Genomic DNA, 11522 nt, shown 5'->3' on the forward strand with positions numbered 1-11522 from the left:
TCTTTAGCCTAGCCGCGTCCTTGAGAGCGCGCCTGCTGCAATGAATGCTTCTCAGGTTTACGTGTGATCGCCGGGGCTACGCGGTCTCTCCAACAGCATTTCCTTTCCAGTCACAGTTTTGTATTTTTAAAATCTGCTTCAGGTAGTGAGGATAAAGGTCCAAATCATTCTGTCAAAAGCATCTCCCAACCTTTTTAAACTGTTCCTAGAGAGTAGGTTCTTGTCTCTTCCCAGAAAGAATTCAGAGATGAGACTCAGAGGTCAAGAAAGTAAAGTGGGGATTTATTAAGGGGTGGGTAGTCCACTCTCAAGGGGAGAGCGGGCAGGCTCAGGGGAGCGGCTGCCCTGTGTTTCTTTGGCAGGTTGGTTACGTAGGGTGTAATAATGAAGGGGTGGGATATCCATCAGGGAGGGAAGGGTTTGGGGTCTTATTCCCTGATTTTCATCCCGAATCCACCTTCCCAAAGGGAGGAGGGATTTTGTCCTTATTTAGTCTGGATCAGTGCATGATGCGTACTTCTAATCTGCAAGGCTAATTTTATTGTAATGAGGGCATAATGAGCAAAAGTTTATGTTTGGATGCCAGAGATTCCTGTCTTTTCCCACCTTTCTTTGTTTGCCTCCAAGACACTTGTCATCCCCAAATATGTGGTTTCTTATCAGTCCAGAGGTTCCTGCTTTTCTTTGTCCGCCCAAGATATATGGTCTCCTGCCATTTGGCTGGTGGCCACCTTTCTATCGGCCTGCTCTAACAGAACCTCTTGCCTTACTGCTTTTAGTGGATACCTTTATTTAGATTATAAAATATATTCTGTAGATTATGCTCAGATTAGTATTTAATTATAATCATGTATAATATACTTTCATATTTTAAGAAATAGGTCTGTGGCCACCACACAGATGTGGGACAGACCCTTCCGGTTCCCCCAGATTTAATTTGGGTGTGGAGACTTTAATCCATTCCTGCACCAAGAGGGTAGGATAAGTTTTTTTTTTGTCTGTCTGTTTGTCTTTTTTATCACTAGGTAGCTTTGATTATTATTATTATTATTATTATTATTATTATTATTAATTTTCACTGAGTTATAATTGACATATAACATTATATTAGTTTCAGGTGTACAGCATAATGACTTGGTATTTGTATATATTGTGGAATTTTCACCACAGTAAGTCTAGTTAACCTCTGTCACCAAACATAGTTACAAGTATTTTTTTTCTGATGATGAGAACTTTGAAGGTTTATTCCCATAGCAACTTTCAGATATGCAACACAGTATTATTAACTATAGTCACCACGTTGTATGTAACATCCCCATGACATATTTTATTTTATAACTGGAAGTTTGTATCTTTTGACCTCCTTTACCCATTTCCCCCATGATCCACCCTCCTTCCTCTGACAATCGCCAATGTATTCTCTGTATCTAAGGGTTTTTGTTTGTTCGTTTGTTTTTTTAGATTACATATATAAATGAGATTGTATGGTATTGTCTTTCTCTGACCTATTGCATTTTGCATGATGCCCTCAGTCCATCCATATCATCACAAATGGCAAGATGTCCTTGTTTTATTCAGTTAAATAACATTTCATTGTGTGTGTGTTTATATATACATATCTCACATCTTTATGCATTCATCTGCTGATGGACACTTAGGTTGTTTCCATATCTTGGCTGTTGTAAATAATGCTGCAATGAACATGGGAGGTGTATGTATATCTTTTTGAGTTAGTGTCGTCTTTTTCTTCAGCTAAATTGCTGTCCAGTTTTCCCAAAACCATTTATTGAGAAGAATGTCCACTCCCCACTGTGTATTCTTGGGTCCTTTGTCATAGATTAATTGCCCACATAAGTGTGGGTTTATTTCTGGGTTATCTATTCTGTTCCATTGATCTATGTGTCTGTTTTTTATGCCAGTACCGTACAGTTTCAATTACTATAGCTTTGTAATATAGTTTGAAATCAGGGAGTGTGATGCCTCCAGCTTTGTTCTTCTTTCTCAAGATTGTTTGTAATGGTATGTAAAGCACATAATGAGGCTTTCTGGGGAGAACTGAGTGGCTTCCAGGCAGGTCCAAGAACGGCTATCCCGAGAGAGCAGGGATAGGAGACTGACTGTGTTTTTATTGTGATCAGGAGGTGGGGTTCAGGGCTTGCATGCTTTGAATGTTCCTGCAGCTAAAGGAGGAAGTACCCGGGATTTTTTATAACTTGCCCAGATGTGGTGGGGCAGAAGAAGAAGGAAGTGGTAAGGCCTGAAAGCTGTCAGCAAACATAAAAAATGAAGTCAGACTCTTTATTATAAGAATAAAAGACAAAGTCTATGTTCATTAATAATAAAATACTTAATTTATAGTTTATTCTATTTTCCCATGATGTTCTATAAGATAAGAAAACCATTGAAGCACATTTAAAAATTAGTAAATGGTCTTAGAAATATTAAGAATCAAGGAAAAAGAAAGTACTTGAGATAGTATAAAGCAGTTTAAAAATGTCATACAAAGGGAACTTTCAAGCTGGCTCATTCAGAAGCTGTTTAACCCAATAGGTAACGTGTCTATCTTTTCTCTATTAAAAGAAAACTTTCCTTAACAAAAAAGTGAACAAGTAATGTATTATCTTTATTTTGGGCCTCCAAGATTGTGACATCTGAGCTGAATCAACTGCTGACGGCTACATTCCCACTGTGGGGCTTGGGACTAGTCTGTCCCCTATTAGACTGTAAGTCCCACTAGGGCTGAGTCTTTCCCGCTCACTGTTCACCGTTGAACAGTATTTGGCACCTAACAGACGCCTTAAAAATAATTGATGGATGGATGGTAAGTTCAAGCAACTTGCCACTAGGTGGCGATGTTTTCTAGGATCTGTGCAGCCAATCGTCACAGCATCGAAACAGTCCGAGGGCAGGTGGTGGTGATTCCTCCACAGGGTCAGACCAATCACACGTGTCCGAACCTCCGTGACCCAGCCTCCTCACAGCTGAACCGTCTGCCCGCACCAGCCCTCTAAGATGCTGGGGGCTGCAGAATCATACAAGAGCTTCTCATTGTAAATCATCTCAGATGTTATCTGTTCTGTTCCAACCCCCCCCCAATTTTTCAAGCCAACATAAAGGGGGTCAGCCAGCCCTAAGCCCCACAGCGGCAGTGTAGCCTTCAGCAACTGATTTAGTTCAGGTATGTCACCTTCAGGAGCCCAAAATAAAGATAATACACTGACCTACTATATGTATGATGTATGATACATACATATGCACACACACACACGCGTATATACAGATACACGATTTAGTACATTTCCTGGGCCACACTAGGTGTTCAAAAAATGCTACTTCCTTTCCCCTTCTCTGTAATTGAGGTAGAAACAAAATTTCATGGGGACAGAGGAAGGAGCAGTCACTGTAAGAGTTCATTGGTGGGGAGGGCAGAGCTCAGCGGGAGAGGGCGTGGTTATCATGCACGAGGTCCTGGGTTCAATCCTCAGTACTTCCGTTAAAAATATAAATAAAGAAAAACAAACCTAATTACCTTCTCTCCCAAAAAAAAAATTTAAGAAAAGAAAAGAAAAGAGTTTCTTGTAACCTCTTCTAAGAAAGTGGTATTGCAGATTGGAAGACTGAATGGAATTTGGAGGCGCAGAAGGAAGAGAAATTTCTAGGCGGAGAACAAAGCAAACAAAGTGTGGAGGGCCTCTGGGAAGCAGATGCGGAGTCGGGTTGGGAGCGCCCTGCCCTGCGGGCCCCTGGCCCTGCCTCGCTCCCTCCCGACACGGCTCGGTCCGTTATTTCGTTATTTCGGGTCTCAGCTCAAATATCAGACATCCTCTGAGGGGCTTCCCTGACTATTTCTCTAGAGCAGTCGCTGCCCTCTACCTCTCACCCTGGTCTCTCTTCTTGCCGCGCATGTCCGCTGCTTGTTTATCTGTGCATTGGTCTGTCTCCCCAACCACAGTGTAAGGTCGCTGAGGGCAGGACTTGGCCTGCCTTCTTCGTGGCTGCATGGTCGGTCCCTAAAACAGAGTCCTTAGTAACGCTGATGAATGAATAGGTGACCGACTGAGTCTGGGACACAGAGGAAGGGCCACAATGCCCGTAACAGAAGGGAGCACCCTCTGCCCAGCAACCACTGTCCTCTCTATCAGAAGCTGCCTTCTGGAAAGGAGGGGGCAGCTGGTACAGCCTCCTCCCCTACACGTGGCCACCATGCTCTCTGCCGTGAAGGGCATGTTCTGAGCCAACTGGAGATGAACGTCTCATGTGTCCTGCGGGACCTCTCACTGCCTCCCTGTGGTGTCAAGGAGCGGGGAGAGGTTACCTGAGCTTCTGGCGAGGAGGCCCATGCTGGAGACAGACAGGACAGAGCTAGAGGTAGGGAAAACGTGCACTCAAGTCCACTCATGGTCATGGCCCTACCATCGTCCCAGATCCAGTTCTTAGGATAATACAACCCTCTTACGACATTTTTAAGGTCCTAAGCAACTAAGAAAAACTTAGGAGAAGGCTTCCCACGCAAGGGAAATATCTGATTAATTATGCCCAGTATCTGAACCGCGTCAGAAAGAACATCATCGTGGCGTTTAAGTCGTCTCACTGTAACGCAAGGGCGGACCTGGGGTGCTGTCCAGGGTGGGGGATGCTGCTGGCAAAGCAGGAGGAGAGTTCTCCTGCAGTACTTTCCAGTCTTAATAAGGCCAGATTTTCTTCCTTTTGTTACTAAACGTGCCACACCACATCTTCTATTCTTGTTGCCAGATGGATGTGATTTAGCCTAACACCATCCCGTCAGCATTTCTGTTCAAACGTCAGTCAGTCTAATGCCGAGCTGGAGGCGGTATAAAAAGTAGTTAACCACAAGGGCAATTACAGTTTAGGCAGTTGCTTAAAAATCTGAGACACTGTGAAAAGTTACCGTTAAAAAAAACAGAACAACTACAATTTTCCGAAATATCTTGACCTTTTATGACCAAACTACAATATGTGATTTCATATTTATGATGAAATTATGCTCCGAATTGACTTCATACTATTTTAGGTTTTTTTTTTTTTTTGGAGTTTCACAGTCTTTCTTTGCAGCTATATTAAGAAAAGGAAAGAAAAGTAAAAATACCATAAGTTATAAATTATGTTTGTTTTCTTTAACATAAACAAAACAAAACAAAAACAAAACCCCCCATGAACCATCATGGCCAGGTTTTGCTTTTTTACCACTAGTAGGCACTAACATCATCTTAAACAAAAATCACCATTTAATATTTCCAGTGTGACAAACTATGTGAAGCCCGGTGAACCCATGGAGAAATGAATTATTGTGTTTATTTTTGAAAAAATTAACTGATGGCAATGTGATTTGAAAAGACAACATATAAAGTTCTGTTTTTTTGCTCTAATGGGAAAAACACCTAATCATAAATGTTACTCGTGTTCAATCTAAAAAAGTAATATAAACAAGGAATACATACAAAATAAATAAAACCATCTCTTAGTCTCTCAAATATATTAAAGTAAACTGAGATGTATTCTTGGTACGTTGAGATGACTCTGTGACAACGCTTCTTGAATTTTGTAACAAGGTGAAACATCAGACAAGTGAAAAGAAAATAAATGAATAAGATGTTCATCCCATCATTGTTTAAAATCCTGTAGAATGGCTGTATTTTATATCTTCACATAGCGGAACACTGTTTCATCATAAACGTGGTGTAGATCTGTGCTGATTGTCATGGAAAGCTACCCTGCAATATTATTAAGTTAAAAATGCAGGTTGCAAAATAGTGATTCAGTATCTCATTGAAAGAATTTAATGATGGAAAAAGCATGGAAAATATTCGCCAAGATGATGATTGTCTCTAGATGACATGATTATTTGTTACAGTTTTTGGCTGTGTGATCTTGAGAAATAAATGTAGCCACTTCGTACCTCTCAGTTTCATCAGTAACCAGTGGAGGCAGCGCTACTTCATAATAATATATGTAAAACACAAGAGTGTTGAGCGTAGGATGGAAACTCAAAATATATTAGCTATCATACTCATTATCCTAACTGTATTTTATGATGTTGAGTGTGTATGTGTTAATGTTATAATCAGAAAAGATAAACTTTTAAAAAGATGACTCACATGGGGCAGGAGGGAACTGGATTTATTCCCAAGTATAAGAATAGTTAAGTCAGTTCCCATTTACCCAGAAAGTTAAATGGTCAGATCTTTTTAATGTCTAATCTTCTGACTCTTCTAAAGAAGAATGCACTTACCATTTGTGGATTAACTCCAGCATTAGGTTTTGTAGTATCAATCCAAGCTAAAGGAGACAAATTAAACATTGCTAAGGTCTGGCATACAGTAAGAGCTCAAAATACGTTGTAGGCGTAACAAAATGCAATTTAAAATATCACATTGACACTTTGCACCACAGCCCTTGATAGGGAAGGGGTCATTTTTGCTCGGAACAAAGGCACTTGGGTAAATGTTTGGGTAAATGATGGATAGCAAAGCTTGGGTTTGACTGGGTCAGTGCTTTGCAGGGGAAAGGAGTTTGGTGCTCTTCAGTGTGAGGGGAAAGATGAGAAAAGGGGAAAGTTAAGGGCAGGAGAAGAGGTGAGGGAAAGAGAGTGGAGGGAAGAGTGAGGGAGGTGAGATGAAGGGAGGGAAGGCGAGGGAAGAGGTTGGAGAAGGAGGCTGGTTGGAGGACTGGAGGAAGGAAGTCCGCACAGGACTTTACAGAGGTATCCAAGTCACCGTGGGCAGGTGGTGATGGGATGGACCCCCGTAAGTCTGTAAAGTCTGTGTACGTTGGTTGCTGGAAAGTGATGAAAAGGGTAGATTTCACACCTATGTGGATGCGGGGTGGACAGACTTAACATGTGTAGATGCAGGATTTTGGGAGCTTAAGGGATCATGAGACCACATAAATTTCCAGAAATTCATAGAAATCTTGGATACCCCTAAGGCTATGAAACTTGGGCTCAAGGCAACCAAATCTCCAGGAATGAGGGGTGGAGGGCTCCAGGTAGCTTCATCCAGATTACACAGAGGGGTTTGTGTGTGTGTGTGTGTGAGAGAGAGAGAGAGAGAGAGAGAGAGAGAGAGAGCACGAGACCACAAATAAGAACAAGAGACAGAGAGAAATTCACGTAAGGGAAGAGAATTGGGAAATGGAGAGAGAAGTCAGTTGTGCTTATGAAGAACCCAACTACATTTCTCTCTGTAATCCTGTAAGAGTCATATTTCATGGAAATGGAGAATCTCCTCTGGTTCCCTCCCAGCTTCCGATTAGTAGTTGAATGTATTGCCCAATATCCCTGACAAGCGGATATCTCAAGTCATAAGAAACAAGGCTTTGTGGGGAAGTCCTTTCCATTTTGAAAAATGTCTGTGGTTAGGAAGTTCTTCATATGAAACGAAAAATGTCATTCGTTCGTTCATCTAACAAATACTTACTGAGTGTCTACTATGCGGCAGGCGCTGTTCTGGGTCGTGGGAGTGCAGGGCAGCTGCTGGTTCAGTGTCCCGGCAGGAGCGGCAGCAACAGCAGAACTTGTCCCCACCAGCAGGGCAGAGGCCACGAGGAGGCAGAGCCAGATCAGTGCCGGCTCCTGAGGGGAACTTGACTGGTCACTGGGAGGAAGGAACGCCACCCCGCAGCTGCCCAGGGGAAGGGTCTAGAGTTCCAGTAATTGCAATAACCGGAGACTGCTCTTCCCATGTCCCACTTGCCAGAAACTGCACACCCTTCTCACACCCTACCCCACGCTGGTACAGCTGGGTTAACCCAGGTGACCCTGCAAATCACACCAACGCCATTGTATTCTTGAGCTGTTTTATGCCGAGGTAAGGTCAGTTTATACCACAGATCTCACCTGTTGAGATCTTGAGTTCCAAGCCTCTTGTCTAATGTACTGGCTATCAGTCTGAGATTTCCACCCCTTGTGAGCAGTGTCTTCGTCCAGTCTGTTCTTCATTATACTCACTAAAACACTGTGAAGGACAGATCTGAGATCAGACCTCAAGACGTCATACAGATCTGCAGGGAGGAAAAAAAATCTATTTGACAAACATCAAGTTGGATTGAACATCAGATACAGATCAGCGCCACTCATGTCATCCTCCAGCTGGTCTCTGTTCGTTTTGGCACAAAGACATCACAAGAGACGCTTGCCAGGCTTTGATGAGATTCAGATGCCTCAGCTTCAGCCCTGTCTCCTGAGCTTATCAAAACAGGAAGAGGGCGTGTCGGGGCGCTGATCCTCTGATCGTCCCTTATGATTGCAGACTGTCTCACAGTGATCACGTCTCCATTTCCTAAAAGCTTACACACCACCCTTTGACTAATTTGTAGTAGAATTTTGCTTAACATGGGTATGACATTTATTTTCTCTGAGTTGCCCGCAGAAGTACCTTTCTTCCCTTTTAGGAAAATTAGAATGTGAGCTCATTTCCAGTTCTTCCACTATTTTGTGTGATTTTCATCAATCATTATCTCAGTGGTTAAGTAATACGTTCTGTAAGGTTTTTTTTTTAATTGAAGTATAGTTGATTTATAATGTTGTGTTAGTTTCTGGTGTAGAACATAGTGCAAGCTTTTTTTTTTTTTTTGAAATTGTTTGTCCAAGATAAGAAATAGAATTATTGAGGGTTACTACTTGATTTTTAAAGCCTCCTCATTATCTTGACCTCTGTTTTCTTCTTACTAATATTCGCCCCATCCTGTTCCCAGCCTCCTGCAGGGGATTCAGTCTTGAGTGGGAGAACCAAGAAGCAAGCAGCTGCTGCCAGAGGATGGAACCGAAAAAATGAAGCGAAGGTCAAAGTTGGGACCAAAAGCAAGCCAGGACCAAGCAAATACGGGGTAAGGCTATTGTGTCAAATTCGGGGGCCGCTAACCACGTGAGCTCTCTAGCGCTTGACATGTGGCAAGCACCATTGAATGTGTAATTTCAGTTTCATTTATTTTGAAATTTAAAAATTGAACCAATGTACAGTTGTCTTCATTGACTACAGCTCCATTGTTTTGAGAGGACTGCATGGCATGTTAGCTGCTGCATCGCGTAAGATGTCATGGTGGTGCTGTGGTGTGCGTCCCGGGCATGCGTCTTTTCAAGTATTTTGCAGAAACATCACCAGTCTAGTTGGTGTCAGGAAAATGATTTAAATGATTTTTCCTACACGTCAGTGTAACATTGCTATGTGATTATTTGGCTGTTTATGCAGAAAGCACACGTTATAGTGATACCTATGTAAACTGAAATGGATAATCAAATGGAAAGTTGTATTTTCATTATAACATAAGTATATTATTGTTCTAATTCAAAATTAAGTATGGACAAACTTAAAAGTTTAAAACTAGAGTGTGCTAGTGATACAAAATCAAGTGGAGATGCAGGGGCCAGTCCTACAACCAGAGCAGTAAAGGAAAAAAAAAAAAAAGGAGAAGATATATCTCAGATTTCACAATGTGTGGCAGCTGCACTTTTTTGTGATCAAGCAAAACGAAAAAGCTCTTTGCTTGATGTATAAATTTTCTTTAAGATAATAAAGCAGACGATATTAGAGACATTATCAGAAAATACAAAATGAATTTGGTAAGTTTCCTCTCAGTAGTCAAAAAAAAGTTTTGAAAAGCATAGACTAAGTCAGTTGCCTGAAATCAGAAATAAATATCCAACACAATTTTAAAAAATTATGTTTACTAGGATCTGAGCTTGTACCCTTAGCTAGCTATTAAATGACTTAGACTCTTGCACAAAAAAGAAAATCAGTTTTAGGTAGTGACGTGGTAAAAGGAATTATTAGTTCAGTTATGGAAATGTAGTTATAAAATTATTAGAAAAAGAGTAAATATCATATTTTACAAAAAGTAAAGTATCTTCAGTGAAGTCAGCAAACAATTGCCCATTGAATACAAGCCCTTTTTAAGGATATCAAAGATCCTTCGATTCCGAATTGGAAAGATTGCAAGGACCTGTCTTTAGCACATTTCAAGTGCTCAGGAGGAGTCATGCCCGGTCAATATGTTCATTACCTTTAGTCTCAAAGGATTTCCAAACTTATGAAGAAGTGTTGTCAACGCATAGACTAACACATCAAACTTGTGGTGTAGATATATTTGAACTTTTTATGACTGTCGAAGAAGAGTTTCAGCCAAATATGAAAAAAATTAGTTTCTATCATAATGGAGGTGCTTTTGCTGTTAGGTCAAAAATCTGGATTTATAGGAATTTAAAATAAGAGACCAACGTTTCCCTTATTGCTTTGTTCCACGAAATGATACATATTGAAAATACTTGTGCTCAGCTTTCTGAATCAGACTCATGGAAAGCATCATGGGTACAGTTATTAAAAGTGTCCACAACATAGACACCAGTGCTATGAATCAGCACCAGCTTATGGAACTGTTGAAAGAAGTAGAGACACTGAATTTAATGATCTTGTGTTACTTTACCAATGCTCGTTGGTTGAGTTGTAAAAGAATTTTACCAAGATTTTCTTGAAGCAAAAAGAATGTTTGCCGAATTTTCAATAATGGAAGACAGGACTTGGCAGTTATGATTTATATTTTTTCAGTCATATCACACTGCATGTGAACAAGCAAAACTTGAAGGCCCAAGGAACAGAAGAGCTTATTTGTAACCAAGCTTTACAGAGATAAGAATTAATGTTGATATTGAAATTTTTCATAATACTAGTCAATAATGATTTTACACATTTTCCCAACATGAATTAATGTACAGAATATTTTCATTATAATCAAGGGTGTTATGTAAATTGGTGAAAAGAAACTTTAAAAAATTGAAGAACACTTTGCTACTAATGATGAATTTAGTTTCTTTGCTTCCCCCCAACTTTATTGAGACATAATTGACAATAACACCGTGTAAGTTTAAGGTGGGCATTGTGATGATTTTGCAGGGATTACCGCAATAAGGTTGGTTAACACATCTATCACTTCATATAATTACCTTTTTTTGGTAGGGGGAGGGTGGTTTTGAGAACATTTAAGACCTAGTCTCTTAGCAACTCTCAATTGTACAATATAGTGTCATTAATGATAGTCACCACACTGTATATAAGATTCTCAGAACTTATTCATTTTATAACTGGAAGTCTGTACCAACATAGAGTTGCTTTCAATTTATGCAGTTCCCCTTTGAGTTTGAAGTTAACACTCAATTGTCTGAAGTTAGTGAATTTGCTAAACTTCGACAGATGTAGTTTTGAAATTGATGTGCTTTTTTAAAAGGATGCCAAATATTAGTGCTTGTTTTATTGCATGATGTTTGCATAAGAAAATTATTGAAGACCGTGAGACATCATACAGTCATCACTCAGCTCATTATTAACTGTACACTTAAGACAGGTGGACATATAATCTAAAATGTAAAAACTAGTTTCAAGAAAGTACACAAAACGTTTAACATGATGAGCTTTGAAATACAGCTTATATTTGCAGTTTCATATTGTTAAAAAGTGCTTCAAATGTACTGCTGGAAAGTCACTCTTTATACTTTCAATGACGCTCGCTGGGAG

The 11522-nt window shown here is 40.3% G+C and overlaps 1 long non-coding RNA gene across 1 annotated transcript; it reads right to left on the reverse strand.

Moving 5' to 3' along the window:
• Window positions 1–4935: 4935 nt before the first annotated feature.
• On the reverse strand, window positions 4936–8406 carry LOC141578912 (uncharacterized). The gene is made up of 4 exons (XR_012509807.1): window positions 7856–8406; window positions 7437–7591; window positions 6251–6297; window positions 4936–5073 (listed from the first exon to the last, which is right to left on the reverse strand). It is a non-coding gene; the product is annotated as an uncharacterized LOC141578912 (long non-coding RNA).
• Between the last annotated feature and the right edge of the window lie 3116 nt (window positions 8407–11522).

This window comes from Camelus bactrianus, chromosome 10, assembly GCF_048773025.1.
Source record: "Camelus bactrianus isolate YW-2024 breed Bactrian camel chromosome 10, ASM4877302v1, whole genome shotgun sequence".
Taxonomy (NCBI): Eukaryota; Metazoa; Chordata; class Mammalia; order Artiodactyla; family Camelidae; genus Camelus; species Camelus bactrianus.